The 25,286-nt window shown below is 39.8% G+C and overlaps 1 protein-coding gene and 1 non-coding gene across 2 annotated transcripts in view; both read right to left on the reverse strand.

Moving 5' to 3' along the window:
- The window catches only part of LOC120865383 (protein bicaudal C homolog 1), a 354,738-nt gene that overhangs the window by 104,693 nt on the left and 224,759 nt on the right, over window positions 1–25,286 (reverse strand). The window lies entirely within an intron of this gene.
- On the reverse strand, window positions 19,704–19,776 carry TRNAG-CCC. The gene has a single exon. It is a non-coding gene; the product is annotated as a tRNA-Gly (tRNA).

Consider the following 25,286-nt stretch of genomic DNA (forward strand, 5'->3'; position numbering starts at 1 on the left):
TGCAGTCACCATCTGCAATGATTCTGGAGCCCCCAAAAATAAAGTCTGACACTGTTTCCCCATCTATTTCCCATGAAGTAATGGGACCAGATGCCATGATCTTCATTTTCTGAATGTTGAGCTTTAAGCCAACTTTTTCACTTTCCTCTTTCACTTTCATCAAGAGGCTTTTTAGTTCCTCTTCACTTCCTGCCATAACGGTGGAGTCTCTGCATATCTGATGTTATTGATATTTCTCCCAGCAATCTTGATTCCAGCTTGTGCTTCCTCCAGCCCAGCGTTTCTCATGATGTAATCTGCATATAAATTAAATAAGCAGGGTGACAACATACAGCCTTGACATACTCTTCTTCCTATTTGGAACCAGTCTGTTCCATGTCCAGTTCTAACTGTTGCTTCCTAACCTGCATATAGGTTTCTCAAGAGGCAGGTCAGGTGATCTGGTATTCCCATCTCTTGAAGAATTTTCCACAGTTTGTTGTGATCCACACAGTCAAAGGCTTTGGCATAGTCAATAAAGCAGAAGTAGATGTTTTTCTGGAACTCTCTTGCTTTTTCCATGATCCAGTGGATGTTGGCAATTTGATCTCTGGTTCCTCTGCCTTTTCTAAAGCCAGCTTGAACATCTGGAAATTCACGGTTCACATATTGCTGAAGCCTGTCTTGGAGCATTTTGAGCATTACTTTGCTAGCATGTGAGATGAGTGCAATTGTGCAGTAGTTTGAGCATTCTTTGGCATTGCCTTTCTTTGGGATTGGAATGAAAACTGATCTTTTCCAGTCCTGTGGCCACTGCTGAGTTTTTCAAATTTCCTGGCATATTGAGTGCAGCACTTTCACAGCATCATCTTTCAGGATCTGAAATAGCTCAACTGGAATTCCATCACCTCCACTAGCTTTGTCAGTAGTGATGCTTTCTAAGGCCCCCTTGACTTCATATTCCAGGATGTCTGGCTCTAGCTGAGTGATCACACCATCGTGATTATCTGGGTCATGAAGATCTTTTTTGTACAGTTCTTCTGTGTATTCTTGCCATCTCTTCTTAATATCTTCTGCTTCTGTTAGGTCCATACCATTTCTGTCCTCTATCGAGCCCATCTTTGCCTGAAATGTTCCCTTGGTATCTCTAATTTTCTTGAAGAGATCTCTAGTCTTTCCCATTCTGTTCTCTTCCTCTATTTCTTTGCACTGATCCCTAAGGAAGGCTTTCTTATCTCTCCTTGATATTCTTTGGAACTCTGCATTCATATGCTTATATGTTTCCTTTTCTCCTTTGCTTTTCACTTCTCTTCTTTTCACAGCTATTCGTAAGGCCTCCCCAGACAGCCATTTTGCTTTTTTGCATTTCTTTTCCATGGGGATAGTCTTGATCCCTGTCTTCTGTACAATGTCACGAACCTCCATCCATAGTTCATCAGACACTCTATCTATCAGATCTAGTCCCTTAAATCTATTTCTCACTTCTACTGTATAATCAGTCATAAGGGATTCGATTTAGGTCATACCTAAGTGGTCTAGTGGTTTTCCCTTCTTTCTTCAACTTAGGTCTGAATTTGGCAATAAGGAGTTCATGATCTGAGCCACAGTCAGCTCCTGGTCTTGTTTTTGTTGACTGTATATAGCTTCTCCATCTTTGGCTGCAAAGAATATAATCAGTCTGATTTTGGTGTTGACCATCTGGTGATGTCCATGTGTAGAGTCTTTTCTTGTGTTGTTGGAAGACAAAACTCTATTAGCCTTTGCCCTGCTTCATTCTGTATTCCAAGGCCAAATTTGCCTGTTACTCCAGGTGTTTTCTGACTTTCTACTTTTGCATTCCAGTCCCCTATAATGAAAAGGACATCTTTTTTGGGTGTTAGTTCTAAAAGGTCTCGTAGGTCTTCATGCTGCTGCTGCTGCTGCTGTTGCTAAGTTGCTTTAGTCGTGTCCGACTCTGTGTGACCCCATAGAAAGCAGCCCACCAGGCTCCCCTCTCCCTGGGATTCTCCAGGCAATACTGGAGTGGGTTGCCATTTCCTTCTCCAATGCATGAAAGTGAAAAGTGAAAGTGAAGTCACTCAGTCACGTCCAACTCTTAGTGACCCCATGGACTGAAGCCTACCAGGCTCCTCTGTCCATGGGATTTTCCAGGCAAGAGTACTGGAGTCGGGTGCCATTGCCTTCTCCGTGTAGGTCTTCATAGACCCGTTCAACTTCAGCTTCTTCAGCATTACTGGTTGTGGCATAGACTTGGATTACTGTGACAATGAATGGTTTGCCTTGGAAACGAACAGAGATCATTCTGTCATTTTTGAGATTGAGCACACACGCTCCTAATACAGAGGGCAGATGTGCTCTTAAAAATAATCAAAAGTAATTCTACACTCAATAGTGTCTCTAAAACACTCAATGGATTCAATGGAGGATTCACATATCAAAGGAGGATTCAGGAGGAATAGACATGAGACAGACGGTGGCCCAGTAGCAAAAGATAACAGTATTGGAAGAGAGCTCCTCTTTTATCAGTCTTGGGGCATGGCTTGACTGCTGCCCACTGAGGGTCTGATGACATTCAGGATGGAACTGGCCTTGGACAGACACTGGGATAGCTGAGGAAGTCCTGAATCTTGCATCTACTCAGGCCTATCTACTAAGCTCTTTTGCAAGCAGATATTCAAACTCTGTTCCTGGGCCCTTTGCTATCAGAGAATCGCATAACAATACATTGTAAATGCCACCAATACAACACTGAGAACAAAAACTTATTTATTTGTTTAAATAAACAACTGCATAACAGTCTGAGTGCCATACAGTGAGCCAAGTGTGCCTCCAGTAAACAATCTCAGACTTTTCTGGGAAATTATTGAGGAATGCCTCAGATTCAGAACTGTAATTATAACAAACTGGGTTTTTTGAGGAGGATTGGGGGGTGGCCATTTTTCTTCCTTATCTAAAGAAGTCTAAAAGGAAAATGCACCCAACATTAAATCCTGTGTCTCAAAGTAAGCAAACCTCAGTGGCTCATGTTAAATCCTAGTGATGTTTACTAGAGAACTTTATCACACACAGGGAGGCATGTTTCCATTTTAACACCTTCTCTTTCCTTGATTTTCTGGAAAAAAAAATTATAAATGTACCCTGTAGGTATGTTACACGTACAGTTTCAATTCCCAAGTGAATTAGATCACCTAAAAATACAAAGCCTGGGTACTTCTGGGTCCAAATCTACATGTGATTTTAGAAATGCTTTAGGCACTTTAAAAATAAATCAACTTTGCCTTTTAGAAACAAAATTTGAAGTATTCGTGGTTCAATAAAGGAAAATTAAAATATAAGCAGAGTATGCATTCTGACTAACAGTAAGCCCCAGTTATATTTGGGGCTGTATTAGTTCCTGGGCCTATTCTTCTCTAGCAAAACCAATCTGCTTGCTCTAGTAATGAAATACTTTTAAACTTAAGTCGTAAGTATTGAGTCCCTAACATAGATGGGTGTGTATATGCATGCACACACACAAAGATGAAATAATTCCTACTAGGCACACTACTTCAGAAATACAAAATATATCCCAGGCACTACAGATGAAACACTTAAATTCTAACAAAATCTATAGTTGACATAGTTTTATGATATTCTATTGTATTACAATCTTTATCAGTAACAAAAATTGACAGCACATTAGGCTGCCTGACATCTGTCAAAATCACCACAGAAGGGATATTAGGAAAAGGTTGCAGTCAGTATTTGGCAACTGTTATCATTTGTGTTAGAATCACTTTACTAGTAGAGAAATTTCAAAGGAGATTTTAGATAATTTATAGGAATGGATAATAAAAAATTCATGGATCATATGTAAAATATTCACTGGGAATTTGCTCTACGACTCAAGGAACTCAAATCAGGGCTCTGTGACAACCTAGAGGGGTGGGATGGGGTGTGAGGTGAGAGGAAAGTTCAAGAGGGAGGAGACATATATATACCTATGGCTGATTCATGTTTGAGGTATGGCAGAAACCAATACAACATTTTAAAGCAATTATCTTTCAACTGAAAATAAACATTTTTTTTTTTTTTTACTTTATTTTACTTTAAAATACTGTATTGGTTTTGCCGTACATTGACATGAATCCACCACGGGTGTATACAAGCTCCCAATCCTGAATCCCCCTCCCACCTCCCACCTCATATCATCTCTCTGGATCATCCCCATGCACCAGCCCCAAACATCCTGTATCCTGTATCAAACACAGACTGGCACTTCGTTTCTTACATGATAGTATACGTGTTTCAATGCCATTCTCCCAAATCATCCCACCCTCTCCCTCTCCCTCAGAGTCCAAAAGTCCATTCTATACATGAAAATAAATAAACTTTTAAAACTTAGTGGAAAAGAGAAAAACAACTGTAATTATTCGGAGTGCATAGCCCTTCCTGAATTCAGAAGAGTTTCTGGAAGTCTGCAGCCCCACTACACTTTTCTTGCTATTGATTTGGGTATATGCATTTTCCATTTTAAATCTCTTCAATGAGCCCTGTGACTAACAACTTATTCTCCAGGGTTGTGCTTCTATTACACAAAGTCTTCAAACTTCTTTTTAGTAGAAAGAGAAAAAAATTGCAGAAGCAAAATACTTTTCTGAAGAAGAAGACAAACATGAAACAGAAATCAGCAGTATTCAGTGAGAACCCTTCATGTAAGAAAGTATTTGTGGCTTCAAAAGAGTAAAGACTGATTACAATTAAAAAGCAGGTGCCCTTCAGATTTCTAGAAGTTAGATTTTTCTTAAAACAACAACAACAACAACAACAAACTTTTCACTGGGAAGGGACAACACTTGGATGGTAATGGTAGTTATGATCTAGCCATTTCATTTCAAAAATCTTCTACTCAATTTACTTTATGCATAGAAACATAATATCCAGCACAAAGAACTTTTCATTTATTGTATTTCACTGATTATAAGATGTACATTTCAACACCAATGAAGTGGTGATGCATCTTAAAATTGAGAACGCTCAAAACTACAATATAATCAATCTGATTTTTGTATGACTGTCTGGTGATATCCATGTGTAGAGTCTTCTCTTGTGTTGTTGGAAGAGGGTGTTTGCTATGACCAGTGCGTTCTCTTGGCAAAACTCTGTTAGCCTTTGCCCTGCTTCATTTTGTACTCCAAAGCCAAATTTGCCTCTTATTCCAGGTATCTCTTGACTTCCAACTTTTGCAGTCCCCTATAATGAAAATGACATCTTTTGGGGGTGTTAGTTCTAGAAGGTCTTGTAGGTCTTCATAGAACTGTTCCACTTCAGCTTCCTCAGCATTACTGGTTGGAGCATAGACTTGGATTACTGTGATACTGAATGGTTTGCCTTGGAAATGAACTGAGATCATTCTGTCATTTTTGAGCCTGCATACAAGTACTGCATTTCGGACTAATTTGTTAATGATGAGGGCTACTCCATTTCTTCTAAGGGATTGCACACAGTAGTAGATATAATGGTCATCTGAGTTAAATTCACCCATTCCAGTCCATTTTAGTTCACTGATTCCTAAAATGTCGATGTTTACTCTTGCCAACTCCTTTTGAGCACGTCCAATTAACCTTGATTCATGGACCTAATATTCCAGGTTCCAATGCAATATTGTTCTTTACAGTATCAGACTTTACTTCCATCACCAGCCACATCAACAACTGGGCATTGCTTTTGCTTTGCCTCTGTTTCTTCATTCTTTCTGGAGTTATTTCTCCATACTTCTCCATTAGCATACTGGGCAGCTACCAACCTGCAGAGTTCGTAATTCAGTGTCATACCTTTTTGTCTTTTCATACTGTTCATGGGGTTCTCAAGGCAAGAATACTGAAGTGGTGGTGAAGTAGTGTAGGAACGGAATTCCAGTTGAGCTATTTCAAATCCTAAAAGATGATGCTGTAAAAGTGCTGCACTCAATATGCCAGGAAATTTGGAAAACGCAGCAATGGCCACAAGACTGCAAAAGGTCAGTTTTCATTCCAATCCCAAAGAAAGGTAATACCAAAGAATGTTCAAATTACCACACAATTGCACTCATCTCACACGCTAGCAAAGTAATGTCTAAAATTCTCCAAGCCAGGCTTGAACAGTACATGAACCGTGAACTTCCAGATGTTCAAGCTGGATTTAGAAAAGGCAAAGGAAGCAGAGATCAAATCGCCAACATCCGCTGGATCATCGAAAAAGCAAGAGAATTTCAGAAAAACATCTACCTCTGCTTTATGTACTATGCCAAAGCCTTTGACTGTGTGGATCATAACAGACTCTTGAAAATTCTTAAAGAGATGGGAATACCAGACCACCTGACCTGCCTCTTGAGAAATCTGTATGCAGGTCAAGAAGCAACAGTTAGAACCGGACATGGAAAAACAGACTGGTTTCAAACTGGGAAAGGTGTATGTCAAGGTTATATGTTGTCACCGTGCTTCTTTAACTTATATGCAGAGTACATCATGTGAAATGCCAGGGTGGAAGCACAAGCTGGAATCAAGATTTACAGGAGAAATATTAATAACCTCAGATATGCAGATGACACCACCCTTATGGCAGAAAGCGAAGAACTAAAGAACCTCCTGATGAAAGTGAAAGAGCAAAGTGAAAAGGCTGGCTTAAAGCTCAACATTCAGAAAACTAAGATCATGGCATCCAGTCCCATCACTTCATGGCAAATAGATGGGGAAACAAGGGAAACAGTGAGAAACTTTATTTTGGGGGGGCTCCAAAATCACTGCAGATGGTGACTGCAGCCATAAAATTAAAAGATGCTTACTCCTTGGGAGAAAAGCTATGACCAATCTAGACAGCATATTAAAAAGCAGAGACATTACTTTGCCAGTGAAGGTCTGTCTAGTCAAAGCTATGGTTTTTCCAGTAGTCATGTATGGATGTGAGAGTTGGACCATAAAGTTGAGTGTCAAAGAACTGATGCTTTTGAACTGTGGTATTGGAGAAGACTCTTGAGAGTCCCTTGGACTGCAAGGAGATCCAATCAGTCCATCCTAAAGGAAATGAGTCCTGAATATTCACTGGAAGGACTGATGCTAAAGCTGAAACTCTAATACTCTGGCCACCTGATGTGAAGAGCTGACTCATTGGAAAAGACCCTGATGCTGGGAAAGATTGAAGGCAGGAGGAGAAGGGGACAACAGAGGATAAGCTGGTTGGATGGCATCACTGACTTGATGGACATGAGTTTGTGCAAGCTCTGGAAGTTGGTTATGGACAGAGAAGCCTGGGGTGCTGCAGTCCATGGGGTGACAAAGAATCGGACATGACTGAGCAACTGAACTGAACTGACTGAAAAACTACAATAAAGTACCACACAATAAATCCTAAAGAGGGCATGGACAAAATGGAACCCTCTCACACTGTTGGTGGGAATGTAAACTGGAGCAGTCACTATGGAAAACAATATGGAGATTCCTCAAAAAACTAAAAATAAGAGTTGCCATTATGATCCCACAATCCCACTTCTGGTCATATATCTGGATGAAAGTAGAATTTGAAAGGCTACATGCTCCCCTACACTCTTTACAATATCCAAGACAGGGAAAACAACCTAAATGTCCATTAACAAATGAATGGAAACAGAAAATATGAGACCCCATGGACTGCAGCCTACCAGGCTCCTCTGTCCATGGGATTTTCCAGGCAAGAGTACTGGAGTGGGGTGCCATTGCCTTCTCCAATGGTATACATAGACACAAGAAAATATTAACCATAAAAAAGAATGAAACAGTGCCATTTGCAGTAACATGGATGGACCTAGAGATCACCATACTAAGCAAAGTAAGTTAGAGAAAAATACCACTTATATGTGGAATCTAAAATACAACACACACATGAACATATCTATGAAACAGAAACTGACTCACAGATGCAGAGAACAGACCCATGCCTGACAAAGGGGAGAAGGAGGGAGGGGGAAGGCCTGGGAGTTTGGGATCAGCAAATGCAAACTAAACTATTATATACATTACAGATAAATAACAGGGCACCCTGGTGGCTCAGATGGTAAAGAATCTGCCTGCAATGCAGGAGACCTGGGTTTGATCCTTGGGTTGGGAAGATCCCCTGAAGAAGAGAATGGCAACCCTCTCTAGTGTTCTTGCTGGAGAAATCCATGGACAGGGAAGCCTGAGGGGCTACAGTTCATGGAGTCACAAGAGTCAGACACGACTGAGCGAGTAACATGTTCACCTTCAACAAAAAACAAAAAGGTCTTATTGTATAGTACAGCAAACGGTGTTCAATGTCCTGTGATAAACCATAATGTAAAAGAATATGAAAAAGAATATATATATATATAACTGAATCACTTTGTTGTACAGTACAAATTAAGGCAACATTGTAAATCAACTACACTTCAATAAAATATTTTTTAAATGACAGGCTATATGGCTCTTGGTCCTGTACTGACCATGGTCGGTATAATTCCACTGTGCAAACTGAGACACAAAGGTCCATATTTTCATATGTCCTGTGACAAAACACTTCTAAAAGAGCAATATAAGTTTAAAATAATAATTCCAAATGACAAGAAAGTATGTGTCCTGATTTAAATAGTAGTGTTTTTTTCTTCCTGCATGCTGGATATGTTTCTAACATTCAATGAGATTACCCACAGTCAGTAACGCAGGACATAAATATAATTCAGATAAGCAGTACTTGTCCGTGACTATTGATTCAAGTTGTCTAACACAGAGTATAAAGCTTTCCCACTGGCCATCAGGGCTGCACACAATAGAATCTTAAATACATTCCCCAGCTTCTCTCTCAGTAGCTACTATTCTTACTGTCTTGCTAGTTAGGAATGAACTATTCATGATGTACTGAATACCTGCTTCATCTGCTTCCCAAAGGATTCCCTCATGTTTTCTCTTGCTATTTTCTCATGCAGTGTGGTGTGTGTGTGTGTGTGCACGTGCGCGCACTCAGTCGTGTCTGATTCTTTTGTGGCCCCATGGGGTATAGCCTGCCAGGCTCCTCTGCTCATGGGATTCTCCAGGCAACAATATTGGAGTGGGTTGCCATGCCCTCCTCCAGGGGATCTTTCCTCATACTGGAACTCAGCTGGTGAACTAGGCTTTGTCTAGTTCATGTTTTAGCTTTGTTTACTTTTCACTTGTGTGAACATTAAAAGAAAAACTCACAAAACCCCAAACTTTTGAGTATTATGTGCCTAGCACCTTAGAATTCGAATTTGCAATCTCTGCCTTATCCAACTAAAGGCCTGAAAGGTGCCTTAAGGTAGAAATTTTACCTTTGTAGGCCCATAGTAGGTATTTTCTAAACATAGGCTGAAATGAATACATCCTTTAAAACAAACAAAAAAAAAACACTCTACTCACATTATGGCTTTGGGGGATGCTCTGCAAAAGCCAAATCTTAAAACAAAATGTCTTAAATTACACTGAATTAAGTAAATTTTATTACAGGTAACAGAAAATGTGGTGAACTTTTGTTTATTATGGTTTCTATATTTTCCTGTTTTCTGTGTATATTCATACTTAAGAAATGAGACAGACAATATCAATGAAGGTTTTTAGGGAATTTCTATTAGAAATAACAACAGTACAGTTTGCAGACATAGAATACATGCTATGAACAGTTTAAAACTTTGGCATCCAATGGAATTAATTCTCCTTAATTCTAAATGGAATTTTACAGAAAACCAGCAGCAACTCAGGAAGATGACCTTAAGAGATATTCTGTCCCTTTCCTAAGCTTACGTCAATTAAACATATTAGTACTGGGTACATACCACACACTGTGGACTTGGAAAACAAAGAGAAAATCAGGAACAGTCATGGCCTCCACCCTTAGAACTGAGTGTTCATCAATGTCCCCAAAGAAATAATGTAAAATTTATTAATGAACATAAGTCTAGGGGACTGTAAGAAAGTGTCTTAGAATTCTCACTTCTTTGGAAGTTATTCTTCAGAAAATAGTCCTGAATATTGAGTAGTTTCCTTGGTCAAGCTGTTAGTGGGATCTCTTAGTCTAGTTTAAAGAGCTATAAAGCTTTTTTAGGGAATTTAAAAATACTAGAGGGACTGGAAGGACTCCCATGATCATGGAGGGTGGTGGTTCTCTCAATGTGGTTCCCAGGCCAACAGCAGAGCTGGCCTCACCTGGAACCTTGAGAGATACGGAAATTCTCAGGCCCCACCGCAGACCCACTGAATCAGAAACTCGGGAGATGAGACAGCAACCTGTGCGTTAACAAACCCTCCAGATGATTCTGATACTTAACTTTGAGAAGCACTGACAGACTACAATCCACTACATGTCACAGAGAATTTTTAAAGGCCATTCAGCCAAAAAGAGATGAGAGAGTGAAAATGTTAGGTCTGACTCTTTGTGACCCCATGGATTATAGCCACCAGGCGCCTCTGTCCATGGAATTCTCCAGGCAAGAATACTGGAGTGCGTTGCCATTTCTTTCTCCAGGGGATCTTCCTGACCCAAGGATTGAACCCAGGTCTCTCATGTTGCGGGCAGACTTTGTATGTACTGAGCCACCTGGGAAGCCCAAAAGAGACTCAGTTCAGTTCAGTCGCTCAGTCGTGTCCAACTCTTTGCGACCCCATGAATCGCAGCACACCAGGCCTCCCTGTCCATCACCAACTCCCGGAGTTCACTCAGACTCACGTCCATCGAGTCCATGATGCCATCCAGCCATCTCATCCTCCGTCGTCCCCTTCTCCTCCTGCCCCCAATCCCTCCCAGCATCAGAGTCTTTTCCAATGACTCAACTCTTCGCGTGAGGTGGCCAATGTACTGGACTTTCAGTTTTAGCATCATTCCCTCCAAAGAAATCCCAGGGTTGATCTCCTTCAGAATGGACTGGTTGGATCTCCTTGCAGTCCAAGGGACTCTCAAGAGTCTTCTCCAACACCACAGCTCAAAAGCATCAACTCTTCGGTGCTCAGCTTTCTTCACAGTCCAACTCTCACATCCACACATGACCACTGGAAAAACCATAGCCTTGACTAGAAGGACCTTTGTTGGCAAAGTAATGTCTCTGCTTTTCAATATGCTATCTAGGTTGGTCATAAATTTTCTTCCAAGGAGTAAGCGTCTTTTAATTTCATGGCTGCAGTCACCATTTGCAGTGATTTTGGAGGCCCCCAAAATAAAGTCTGACACTGTTTCCACTCTTTATCCATCTATTTCCCATGAAGTGATGGGACCAGATGCCATGATCTTCTAAACAGGGACTAAAACACAGGCTGCCTGTTGTCTAATCAAATTTTCTTCTACCATACCAAAACGTGTATATTTTATTTGCCATGTTATATCCTTGTGCAATTTTGAACCATGTATAAAAAGCTCAGAGAAAGAATTATTGGTTTGAAATATGTCATTCTCCACCCCCTCCCTTTTTCTAAAAATCTAAACCTCATCGGAGATTCAGATATTTTGGAAAATTAACCAATTTATTGCTAATGACAAACAACACCATTACTGTGCCCACAATATACATAAAAATATAGTACATACCAGGCGTTAGACGAGATGTTTGTCTGTTTATTATCTGCCTGCTCTACTAGGCTGCAAGAGCCACAAGGGTGTTTTGTCTTCTTTGATTACTTCTATTTCTTTTACTTTAGAACAATGCCCAGCTCTGAGGCAGCACTCAAAAAGCACTCAATTTGAATCAACAAATAAATGAACTTCAATTTGACTTGTACTGTCACTTAAATTTGGGGATCTTGTTTCTCCAATTACATATTAAGTTATTAGAGACTCGGCCTTCAATGATTCTTGAACCCACATCACCTAGAAGGTATAATGTACCATACCTAACAGTTGACACTATTTTTTTCTGTAAAGGGCAAGACAGTAAACATCTTGGCTTTGCAGGGCATAACGTCTTTCTTTCAACTACTCAGCTATGCCTCTTAGAGTCGGACACGACTGAAGCAACTTAGCATGCATGCAATGGAGAAGGAAATGGCAACTCACTCCAGTATTCTTGCCTGGAGAATCCCAGGGACAGAGGAGCCTGGTGGGCTGCAATCTATAGGGTCACACAGAGTCAGACACGACTGAAGTGACTTAGCAGCAGCAGCAGCAGCTATGTCTCTGAAGCAGGAACGTAACCACAGACAATTTGTAAATGATGGATGTGGCTGCATCCCAATAAAACTTTCTTGACAAAAGCATGCACAGGCAGGGCAGATGTGGTCTGTGCTATGTAGTTTGCTGATCGCTGATCAAAGCAACAGAACTAACAACTATTATTACTGTTATATTTTAAAGACTAAGTTAACAGATACAAATAAAAGGCTATAGTGAAATGAAGTGAAGTTGCTCAGTCGTGTCCGATTCTTTGCAACCCCATGGACTATAGCCTATCAGGCTCCTCTATCCATGGGATTTTCCAGGCAGAGAGCTGGAGTGGATTGCCATTTCCTTCTCCAGGGGATCCTCCCGACCCAGGAATCAAACCCGGGTCTCCCGCATTGCAGGCAGACGCTTTCCCGTGGGAGCTACCAGGGAAGGCCCAAAGGCTATAAGCAGCTCTCTAATACCTATTTTTTAAAAGAGCACATTAATGCTTATTACATAAAATCTATATCCTCTTAAGAAAATTAGGATAAGTTGTACAGACTTAATGTCAGTTATTTATTTACTTAGAGGCCAGTTAACATAAAGTTCATTCCAGTATCTTTTAACATTTTTAAAACAGAGGTATAACCAAGATGGACATTAAAGAAAGCCTGCTTCCTTCACTTCACTGACCTTGTAAGTTTTGGGGGCAAAGAAGTAGGAAAATGAGCATTACTTTATTAAATACAATTTACTCTGGCACCCCAAAGCTGTAAGGTTAATCTTCTCCACAGCATCCCAAAGAAATATATCACTTTGTATTTCTCTTTAAAAAAATAAAGCGTGCTTCCTTTGTAATTAGAGCCAAAGGAAGACAGACCTGGCCCACCAGCCATACTGTGTGGTCCTGCAAACCTCAGCAGCTGACATGAGCAAGGATAAATCACTTGGTTCTGTTGCTGGGGAAAATGTCCTTTGGACATGGAGGGAAAGGAGAGAGCCAAGAGCTGAAAGTCACCCTCTGAAGCATTATTTTGTTGTCAGAATCATGGCTATTGTTATTGGCATTCACTTTTCGAAGAGAGAATGAATTATTTCGCTGTTGTTGACCTATCAGCTGACTTTTTTTCTTTGGTGAGTTCTGTGAACACTTTCCCCTCCACCCCCTTTTTATGAAATATGATCACTGAGTGTGCTGGTCAGTGTACACTGTACTAGAAAACAATGGCTTAATACATCCTTGGCCTGGTTTAAGAAAGGAAGAGAATGCCTCTCTCTCCCATCCCTCCCTTGCAAACGGAGTTATATCAAGAATCAAAGAGAACCAGACTGACATAGAAACACAGGTGCAAACAATGTCTCCTCCCGGTTTCCCGGGCTATAGAAATGGGAACTAACCTACTCGTTCATCTTTCCCTCTTCACACTAATCCTACCTCCAAATTTTAATCAAGGAAGGAGACAGGATTGGGATTGACACAGATACACTATTGTTACTATGTATAAAATTAATAACTAATGAGAACCCACTGTATAACCCAGGGAACTCTACTCCATGCTCTGCGGTGACCTAAATGGGAAGGAAATCCAAACGAAAAGAGCGGACATATGTAGACACATAGCTTATTCACTTTGCTGTACAGCAGACACTAACCCAACACTACAAAGCTACACTCCAATAAAAATTTTAAAAAGGAAGAAGGTAGGTGCTTTTCTTACCCTGTCCTCTTTGGAAGGCAGATCTCTAGGGATGACTTTGTTATCTAAAAGATTTGAGCTGTCTTAGTTCTCAAAATGCTGACAGGGTTCATAAAATAATTTTTATGAAAACATTTATAAACTGTGAGCCACCTCACAAATGTTGACCCATTTTATTTAATTGTTTTGAGTCTCTGCCCACTCTAAATCATAATACTTGATGTAATTAGGTCACATTTTATGGATATAAGCAAAAAAAGAATAAGTGTCAGTAGGAAAACAACCTCTCATGGATAAATGAATTACATGTTGCCTTCTTCACTGCTGTCAGCAAACCTTTCAGAGGTACTAACCAAAGGGGAAGGTCAATTTGGGTAGTTATAAACATATGACAAAGGAATTAGCTCTAGTCCATGTAGATGCAAAAAAAAAAATAATAATAATAATAATAGCATTGTCACACAATCCTTCCCACTTTTCTCTCTTTCTTTGGCCCCTCTCTTCTGCCTGGGGTAACATACCTGCCCCCAAATAAAAAAGAATTGTGGAAAAATAAAAACATCTACTCAAACACTAGGATATCATGAGGTGAAAAGGGACAGAATTATCATCCACTCCATGCTAGAGGTTTCCATCCATCTCCTAACTCCCTGGATCCTGTGAAGACATTAGGTTACATGGCAAAGGAGACTTAAGGCTGCAGACGGAATCAAGGTTATTATTAACCGGATTTTACAAACAGGGAGATCAGGACTTCCCTAGTGGTCCAATGGCTACAACTCTGCACTCCCAATGCAGGGGGCCCGGGCTTGGTCCCTGGTCAGGGAAGTAGATCTTACCTGCTGCAACTGAGAGTTCACATTCTGCAACTAAAGATCTCACAGGCCATAATTAAGACCCGGAGCAGCTAATTAAATAAATAATTAAAATATTTTTGTAAATAAGGAGATTATCTTGGGTTATCTAAATGGGCTCAATATAACCACAGGTCCTTTAGAGGGAAGCAGAAGGGGAGAGTCAGAGGGAGATGTTGACTATAGGGGAAAAAAAGGCTTTAAGGGTGGATGAGTGGCATTATGAGTCAAGAAATATAGGTGGCCTTTTGGAACCAGAAAAGGCAAGAAAATGAATTCTCCTCTAAAGACTCCACTAGGGAATGCAGTCCTGCAAACACCTTGATTTTAGCCCAGTGAGGCCCATGAGGGAAGTGTGACCTATAAAACCATAAGATGACAAAATTTGTGTTGTTTTAAGCCACTTGGTTTGTGGTGACATGATACAGCAGCAGTAGAAAACTAACATATTAGACAATTATGATATAGCAATTCTTTTTTTTTTTTTTTTTGGCCATACATTGGGGCATATCGGATCTTAGTTCCCCAACCAGGGATGGAACTCACATCCCCTGCAGAAGAGTGGAATCTTAACCACTGGACCACCAGGGATGTCCCTAATATATCAATTCTTATATAATTGTATGAATCAGGTACCATTATTGTTCCCATTTCACAGAGGAAGATGCTGAGACAAGAGAAGTTAATGACCTTCCCAGGGTCACAGAGCAGGGTCAGAATTCCAGCCCAGGTAATCAGGCTCTAGCAACCACACTGCCAGCCAATAGTTAACGCTGTGAAAGATATGATGGTGCAGAGAACACCTCATGGACAAGTACATCCCTGTGGCTAAAATTTAAAGTTTTATGATGAAGAGTCACTGGAAGACTAGAGTCATCAATGTGGTCATCAAAGGAAGTGAAGTGGGTTGTTACAACAATCAGGAATGTGGATATATTAGAATAGGTCATAACAGGAGACAAGAGAAAATCTAATTTAAGGCCTGACTGAATCTGTGGAAAGAGACCAAACAAGAACACCCTTATAAGATCTCTCAAGATGAGTCCAGCTTTCTCATTTCTTCCAGACCATCCATCCCCTCCATCTGCTGTCATTAACTTCCTTCCCATGGTTCAGTTCTTGGGAAGTTACCCCTGTTCCCCTTCAAGGGTCCTCCAGCTCCCAGCGTCTTTGCCATGACTCCCTACATCCTTCTCTTGGAACTGTGGTCCAGAAGGGGACACTGTAATGAGCACCAGGCAGAGACATCTGGATTTGACAAAGCAGGCCTTCTTACCCGAGATAAGGATACAGATGCGAACTAAAGATTTCATTGTTTTCCCCTCAATGGTCAATAAATAAAACAGAATGTTTAACAATAAACAAATATAGGAAGAATACTGTCACTTTTAGAAAAAAGTGATCCTTTTAAAATTCAAGTGATACTGGTAAACGAATAAACAACTTATTCCCTAAAAATGGCACTTCATTCATTGTACCTGAGTAACAGTTTAAAATCCTTCACAAAGCTTCAAAAAGCACACAATGGCTACTGATATAAACATTAAAACTAGTATTCAATTACATCTTTTAATAAATATATAGCTTCATCAGGTATTAACTTGAAAATGAAATTTATCTTTGGCAGAAAAATTAGGGGGAGAAGGTATATGCCAGAACACTGAGAGACTATTTATTATACTATAAAATCACCATTATTAAAACATTCATTTTCTATGCTTAAGAAATTTAAAAATTTCAATCATAAAACAGTATGTTTCCCAACTGGCAACTGAAATAGTATTTACTTGTTTTTACGTGGACAAAACATAAATTTAACATCATTCAATTTTTTAACAGATTGCTTATAATTGTACTTTTATTAAGCTCTTAACAAAAAAGATTTTGAAATATGTGCCCATATAACACCTTGAACTAGCTAAATTCTCCTGTCTTAGTTTATTAGGCAGCATTGAGAATCAAAGGCATTTTTATGGTATGAATATTTTATAGCAGAGATGATACTCAATACCTGCATGGAGTTTTGTTGTCATGGGGACCATATAGGAGAAACCATTTAAATGCCAGAATTTCAAACCCCCTGGAACACTGCCTTCAGGTCTGGCTTTACTTACAACTTGGAAGTCAAAACTGTAGCGACCATCTTTTTTTAAAAATGTACAATCCATCTGCTTAAAAAAATTAAGTACTGACTTTACTCTTTGAAAAGTCTTAAATTTCCTTTCCATGACAAATTTTGATGGTAGAGCATACCAAATGGGGGGATACTGCTGCCTAGCAGGTCGTCATGGCAACTAAAGTACATACACACACACACACACACACACACACACATTGTGAGCCTGCACTAAAGCTAACATGATAAGACCACAGCTGAGAAGTTTGGCATGTATTTTCACTGATGCTGTCTCCTTTTTTATTTCTGTTGGTAACTTCATCTTTTCCTTAAAGCTCACCCACAAATCACCATCAAAATAACAGATAACTTTGCCCTAAATCAAAAGGCATCAGAGAAATGAAAATGCAAGTGGGGAAAAGGGGAGAGGCCTTGATTTCCAATTAGTTGGAAGCCTGTGCGCCATGCTATCAGCTGGCCTGATAGTCAAACTCCAGCCCACAGAAGCATCATAGCCAGGCTCCTACTAAGAGACTGGGAGACTGTGTTTTCTTAAGAAATCAGATATTATAAAGTCTTCCTCAGTTTGATTCCAAGCAACCTTATTTGAAGCCTATCTCTAACTACACTATTCCATGAATTCTGCATTCCAGCCAAATCTGCCTGCTTGTCATTCCATACACATGCTGTGTGTCCTTCTGACCTTCCCTTGCTGTACCCACCACCTGAACACTCTCTGAGCCTTCGTCCTACAGGGAGTAAAATGATCTATAAAACTATGACCAACACACAGAAATCCCTTACATTTCTATACATTAATGATTAAAATTCAGAAAGTTAAGGAAACAAGCCAATTCACCATTGCAACCAAAAAAAATAATAAAATACCTAAGGATAAAACTACCTAAAGGGACAAAAGCCCTGTATACAGAAAATTATAAAGACACTGATGAAAGAAATCAAAGATGACACAAACAGATGGAGAAATATATCATGTTCTTGGATTGGAAGAATATTGTGAAAATGTAATCTACAAATTCAATGTAGATTAATTCAAAGTAATCTACAGTTCAATGCAATCCCTATCAAACTACCAATGCTAGTTTTCAAAGAACTATAACCAAAAAATCACAATTTGTATGGAAATACAAAAGATATCAAATAGCCAAAGCAATTTTGAGAAAGAAGAATGGAGCTAGATGGATCACTCTTCCTGACTTCTGACTATACTACAAAGCTACAGTCATTAAGACAGCATAACACTGGCACAAAAACAGAAATACAGAACAATGGAATAAGCTGAAAGCCCAGAGATAAACCCATGCACCTATGGGCACTTTATCATTACAAAGGAGGGAAGAATATACAATAGAGAAAGTACAGCCTCTTCAATAAGTAGTGCTGGGAAAACTGGACAGCTACATGTAAAAGAATAAAACTAGGACACGTTTTAACACCATACACAAAAATAAACTCAAAATGGATTAAAGATACAAATGTAAGGCCAGAAATGATAAAGCTCTTAGAGGAAAACATAGGCAGTACACTCTGACATACATCGCGGTAAGATCCTCTTTGATCCACCTCCTACAGTAATGGGGAAAAAAAATTAACAAATGGGACTTAATTAAACTTGAAAGTTTTCTCACACCAAAGGAAACAATAAACAAGATTAAAAGACAACCCTCAAAATGGGAGAAAATAATTGCAAACAAAACAACTGACAAAGGATTGATCTCCAAAATATACAGACAGCTCATGCAGCTCAATACCAGAAAAACAAACAACCCAAATCAAAAAATGGGCAGAAGACCTAGACAGACATTTCTTCAAAGAAGACATACAGATGGTCAAAAACACATGAAAAGATGTTCAACATCACTCATTATTAGAGAAATGCAAATCACAACTACAATGAGCTATCACCTCATACTGGTAAGAATGACCATCATTTAAAAATCTACAAAAATGTTGGAGAGAATGTGGAGAAAAGGGAACCCTTCTGCACTGCTAGTAGGAATATAAACTGATAAGCCACTACAGAGAACAGTATGGAGATTTCTTTAAAAACTAGGAATAAAACTACCATATGATTCAACAATCCCACTACTGGGCATATAGCCTGAGAAAACCGTAGCTGAAAGAGACCCATGTAACTCATGTTCATTGCAGCACTATTTACAATAGCTAGGACACGGAAGCAACCTAGATGTCCACGACAACTGAATGGATACAGAAATTGTGGTACCTATGTACAGTGGAATATTACAGCTATAAAAGAGAACACATTTGAGGTAGACGAACCTAGAGCCTATTGTACAGAGTGAACTAAGTCAGAAAGAGAAAGACAAATAGTGTGTATCAATGCTTGTGTACAGAATCTAGAAGAATCGTACTGATGGGCCTGTTTTCTGGGCAGGAAGGGAGTCCCAGACATAGAGCACAGACTGTGAACACAGCAAGGGAAGGAGAGGGTGAGACGAATTAAGAGAGTAGCATGAAAACATACACACTGTCACGTGTAGAACAGATTCCCAGTGGGAGTTTGCGGTGTGCTCTTTGACAGCCTAGTGGGGTGGGATGCGGTGGGAGATTCAAGAGGGAGGGGGCATATGGCTGTGGCTGATTCATGTCGATGTACAGCAGAAACCAGCACAACATTGTAAAGCAATTATCCTCCACTCAAAACTAAAGAAAAACCATGACCAATCTCCACCCAGCAAAAGCGCCTGTGTTTTTCAATTTTTATTTATTTGGTGGCACTGGGTATTACTTGTAGCACACAGGATCTAAATCTTTGTTGGGTCATGCAGTATCTTTAGTTGCGGCATGTGGGGTCTTTTTTTTTCTTTTCTTTTCTAGTTTCGGCATCTGAACTCTTAGTTGCGGCATGTGGGGTCTTTTTTTTTTTTCTTTTCTTTTCTGGTTTCTGCATCTGAACTCTTAATTGCAGCATGTGGGGTCTAGTTCCCTGCCCAGGGATTGAACCTAGGCCCCCTGCATTGGGAGTGCAGAATCGTAACCACTGGACCACCAGGAAAATCACCAAAAGTGCCTTCTGAATTGATGTAACTACCTTATTTAAATTGCTTATTTGATATTAACTTTTTGCCTTCCAGAGTATTCAGGGGTCTACTTCACTTCTCCCTGACACTGACCATTTAGGAAGGGGGTTATATTTTGTGATCTAATAGCTAGTTCTCCAGTTACTTGGACAACAACAGTAGAAGGGACCATAGAAAATTAAGGAATATTGATAACAACCAGCATCTACTAATACCTTTAAGCAGGTCATGCCAGAGTTGTATGACACAGAAATTAAAAAAAAAAAATCATATGGGTAACCTCATGGCAGAGATGAACAACTCTTGAAAACACCACTGAGATATAATCTATTCATGTGGTGACACTCATTGGTGTCAGAAAATCCTTAAAACACTCCATAGGAGCTAGATATACCACAATTCTCTCTAAAGATATTGATTAAAGACATTTTTCTCCTAAATATTTTTCCAGACACCTTTCTGACAAAATACATATACACAAAATGAAGTATGATCCTTGGGCATGAAGTAATATTGCATCTAGAAAGGAAAAAAATAGAGGTTTTCAAAGGGACTACCTTGGCCACTTGGGACATTAACTTCGAGACTTTAAGGCTAGAATAAAATTGCATATCCAAACTTTAATGGCTCATTTAATAACAGAAAAAGTTACAGTTCTGTCAAGTCCAAAAATATGTCTTTCATTTTTCTTGTATTACAACTGCTTACCAGACATCGCCACCAGCTACTTCAAATGTAACAAGTCCAAAGCTTAAATGATGACCCATTCCATTCCCACACATACAAAATAAAAACAAAACTACTCCTTCACTCATATTTCCTGTTCCAGTTAAAAGTGCCAGTAACTGTGGTCACTCAAACTAGAAGCCATTGAGTCAGCGTTGACTTGCTTCTCAGCGTCAAATCCTAAATTCAACAGTTTCAATAGGGAAACAATATCAGGTAAAACAAACAGCATGGATTTAAATATCAGGGCTTCTTATTAACTATAAAACCCTTGGAAAACATATTTAATCTTATTAACTCTCAGTGAGACTATGAGTCATATAAGATTTTTTAAAAATAAATAAATGGGTTTTGAGATAGATTTCTATTATCCTATTATCGTTCTCTTGGAATTCACAAAACGTGCTATCAGATTCAAGGAGATGGGAAATAAAAAAATGACAGCAAAAACTATTTCATTTGGTTTAATTACTCTTTCCCAAACTTACTTGGCTTATTTTTAAGGAATGCACTGACATTTCTTCTTCTTAAAAAAGAAAAAGTTAGCTGTGAAACACTAACCTATTTCATGGGGTTGACTCCATGGCTGTGTGTGTGGAAACATAGGTGTCTTTTGGGATTTCACTCTGTACTGCATCCCTCCTAGCTGTCCCACCAGTTCCTAGGGTGTCTGGGGGCTCCCTGGTGTGTGCCCACCCTCTCCCCATTAGCCTTACATTTGGGTCCAGAATACTGCTCAGGGCAGTTTCTGCCCAGGGTAGGACTAAATAGGACAGGTTTTCATGTGTGTGTGTGTATGCACGTGTGTCTGTGTGTGCACACACACGTGCACATGACTGCAGTATAATATAGCCAATCACTTCGTGTGTGTGTGCACATGCACGTGCGCTTGTGCATGAAAGTGACTGAAGTATAATATAGCCAATCCTGTACAACGTCACTCAGTTACACACATATAGACAGTCTTTGTTCATCCTCTTTTCCATTATGGTTTTTCAGAGGGGCCTGGAGATAGTTCCCTGTGCCATACAGTAGGACCTTGTTGTTTATCCATCCTATCTATATACGACAGTTGTGTCTGCTAATCCCAAACTCCAAGTCCTCCCCTCCCCAGTTCACAACAGCTGAAACAGGACAACAACCTAAAGGGCCGAAGACAAATAAATGGTAAAGAAGACATGGTCCATATACACAGTGGAATACTACTCAGTCATGAAAAAGAACGGGATGAGGCCATTTGCAGCAACGCAGATGCCAGTAGCATGGATTTTCTTTTAAGGAGTCAGAGGCCAGAAAAAGAAAACATTCCCTATTGTGAAAGGAACTCTATATACCTTAGAGAATAAAACTCCCGTGTCTGTGCTTTAAGAAAAAGGTTTCAATATGAGATTAAAGCTCATGTAATATCATACATATCCCATACACATTAATTAAAATTCTTTCTCCTTCGGCAAATCAATTCTATCACCTAAGTATCCCACTCTTAACTTCTTTTGTTCCGACTTCTGTCATCACATCTAGTCTCCCATCTAGACTACGGTCAACACCTTCCAAGATTTCAGCGATTCTCTCACCTCCTGGCTCAACCCAGAAACCTCTCTAAAATACAGATGTGAGCAACTGCCTTTCAGGTAAAGAATACATTCCTTAGGATATACACCGTTCTGGATTTGGCCCCAATCCTCTTCCAATATCTCGACACACCATTCCCCATTGGCCTCTCTTGCACAGGCCTGGAGGCAGCTTTCATATTGTCATGTCCTAGGGTCCCAGCAGATAATTTTTTTTTTTTATTGTTAATGAAATACGTGTGCTTTCAGGGCTGTGCCTTTTCACGTATCACTCCCTTGGTCTGTGAAAACCAACCACACCCATCCCAATCTCCATCTGGCAAACAATTCATCCTTCAAAGCCAACCCGAATGTCACTTCTTCTATGAGGTCTTCCAGAATGAGTTAGTCACTCCCTCTGTGGACTCCCACGGCACTTTGTTCTCAACTCTGTCCTGGCAAGCTATTTAAACTCAAGAACAAAAGCGAACGACATAAATAGTGATCTTAAAATTATTAATTCCTAATGAATTTTTTCCACCAAAATCCTAGGCACTCCATACTTTCTCTTGATTACATATACACAAGATCCAAGGGAAATACTGGGAACAAAGAGCCTCGACATAATCAAATAAATTCAGAAACCATCATATTCATCCAAATGAATCAGGCCTGATCTCATTTTGAAATACCTGCTGGTGTCTTGACAATTTTTAAATGTCAAAGGAGTTTCAGGGAACAGCCAAAAAATTTTAAGGCTCTCCTAAGTTTCCAAAATTTAATTTCTAAATTGTAACAGTCTTTTCTTCATACATGTGTAAAACTTTTAGAATTCAATGGGGAAATAAACTTTCATTTCAAAACTCAACTTTGATATTGGGAAATAAAAACATATGCCACTTCCAGGCACCAGTCATAAGAACGGGTTTCCCAGGTGGTTCCGATGGTAAAGAATCCATCTGCAATGCAGGAGACACAGGTTTGATCCCGGGTCAGGAAGATCCCCTGGAGAAGGGAATGGCTACCCCCTCCAGTATTCTTGCCTGGGAAATCCCACAGACAGAGGAGCCTGGAGGGCTACAGTCCATGGGGTCTCAGATAGTCAGACACAACTGAGATTGGTCCCAGTAACAGTCTCTACCATTTGCTGAGGGCTTCATGCTGGTTCCTCGGGGCAGTCCCTGCAGACTCCTGCATAGAATTCCTGCCGCTACTCCATGAAGTAAGAGTCATTATTCCAATGTTTTAGATAAGGAAGTTGGTCAAAAAGATTAAGGGAATCCACCTAGATATTATCCAGTGAAGACTCAAACCCAGACCCTATGGCTCCCTGGCGCATGCACACATTTTATAAGCTATGATACAGAACCAAAAGTTGCGTCAACGGGGTAACTCCTCTGTGAGGAAATAACCATGGACTTGCTCACTTCAAAGGGGCACCCTTCTGTAATCAGGGGGCTTCTGTAATCTAAGACTTATATACTGATCACCAGACAGCTAAATGAAGTTATCAAAAGTATTTTTATTTCCTCATAAAGTGAGCAACTTTAAAATTTCCTTAGAAAATGATATATAAATATTTTTATAATTTGACAGAACAGTAAACTCAATTTAAGAAAAATCTAGTCTAAATCACAGGAGTTTTTTAAGCTAAAGTTTATCAAACAAACAAGAGGGCAGAAATTTTGCAGTTCACGTAAGAATTGCTGGAAATAAAGTCTAAAAAATATTAAACCAAGGTTTTGTAAATCCAGCTCTATTTTCATTTCTCCAATCAAATTGATATTTCTTATTGTGACTGAACATGACAAACAGCGCCCTCAGACTACTTGGCTCACTTCTTTTTTGTCAAGTACTGGGTGATCATAAAGAGTATTGTGAGTCTTCCATGAACACAAGACTTCTATATCATAACACAGACCTTGATTATAACTACTCTACAAATACATATTTATCTTCACAAACAGTCTTTCTTACCTGGAATGCAGATAATTATAAAATGTGTTTGGTTATTTATACTTTCTGAAAATGCAGCAATAAATCACAGATACATCCACTTGGAAGACAGCATTTTAGTCTTTCTTAAACTTTATGGATACTTCAGTCAGTTCAGTTCAGTTGCTCAGTCGTGTCCGACTCTTCGCGACCCCATGACTCGCAGCATGCCAGGCCTCCCTGTCCATCACCAACTCCCGGAGTTCACTCAGACTCACGTCCATCGAGTCGGTGATGCCATCCAGCCATCTCATCCTCCGTCGTCCCCTTCTCCTCCTGCCCCCAATCCCTCCCAGCATCAGAGTCTTTTCCAATGAATCAACTCTTCGCATGAGGTGGCCAATGTACTGGAGCTTCAGCTTTAGCATCATTCCTTCCAAAGAAATCCCAGGGCTGATCTCCTTCAGAATGGACTGGTTGGATCTCCTTGCAGTCCAAGGGACTCTCAGGAGTCTTCTCCAACACCACAGTTCAAAAGCATCAATTCTTCATCACTCAGCTTTCTTCACAGTCCAATTCTCACATCCATACATGACCACAGGAAAAGCCATAGCCTTGACTAGACGGACCTTTGTTGGCAAAATAATGTGTCTGCTTTTGAATATGCTATCTAGGTTGGTCATAACTTTCCTTCCAAGGAGTAAGCATCTTTTAATTTCATGGCTGCAGTCACCATCTGCAGTGATTTTGGAGCCCCCCAAAATAAAGTCTGACACTGTTTCCACTGTTTCCCCATCTATTTCCCATGAAGTGATGGGACCAGATGCCATGATCTTCGTTTTCTCAGTCATTCAATATGCTTCAAATTGACCAATGTTTTCACCTCTGTGATGACTCACATAAATTATTTGGTACTTGATTTTTCCCAAGAATTAGACCATAAGAAAAAAAGATGCTATATTCGATAAAGTAATGAATAAATCAAGTATGAATTGTAATCACAGAATTCTGCATATTATTTAAATTATTTATGAAAGAAGAAATATTTGATAAGCAAAATAATTTTTAAAACATTTTAACACTCTCCCTCATTTTACTGCTGCTGCTGCTGCTGCTAAGTCGCTTTAGTCGTGTCTGATTCTGTGCGACCCCACAGACGGCAGCCCACCAGGCACCGCCGTCCCTGGGATTCTCCAGGCAAGAACACTGGAGTGGGTTGCCATTTCCTCCTCCAATGCATGAAAGTGAAAAGTGAAAGTGAAGTCGCTCAGTCG

This window comes from Oryx dammah, unplaced genomic scaffold (assembly GCF_014754425.2).
Source record: "Oryx dammah isolate SB20612 unplaced genomic scaffold, SCBI_Odam_1.1 HiC_scaffold_6, whole genome shotgun sequence".
Taxonomy (NCBI): domain Eukaryota; kingdom Metazoa; phylum Chordata; class Mammalia; order Artiodactyla; family Bovidae; genus Oryx; species Oryx dammah.